Genomic DNA, 504 nt, shown 5'->3' with positions numbered 1-504 from the left:
TATATATAAATAAAAATAACCACTTCACTACGCCCTCTCTTATTGCACACAGGCCTATCACATGAAAATAATTAAATCCACCAAGTGTCTACTCTTGTATGTCTGCTGCTTTAAAAAAGAAATCAGGTTCAAATATTTGTTTGCCTACTATTTGTTCCCACACAGTGTAGAAAGCTTTAGGCTTTCTGTTATATATGGGAACATAGAGAACAGTCACAGGTCAAAGTTCACACACATAGCCTGCCACAGGTACTGGTGATTGAAGAGGCTATGACTAAAATATATAGTTTCTCTTAAAAATATACACCAAATAGACTGTTGCACTATCTGTTTGAATTTGGCAGATCAAATCAAATCTGCATTAGTTAGACAATTACACATACCTCGTATTAGTAGCGTTCAGTAGTATAAATACTGTGTATGCTGATGGAGCGCTGTCACTGTCAGGATCTAGTGCCAACATAAGGGCTATTGTTCAAAAAAGTGCAGGACCCTTCCTCTATG

This window comes from Poecilia reticulata, linkage group LG13, assembly GCF_000633615.1.
Source record: "Poecilia reticulata strain Guanapo linkage group LG13, Guppy_female_1.0+MT, whole genome shotgun sequence".
Lineage (NCBI taxonomy): Eukaryota > Metazoa > Chordata > Actinopteri > Cyprinodontiformes > Poeciliidae > Poecilia > Poecilia reticulata.
This window is presented reverse-complemented; position numbering follows the sequence as displayed.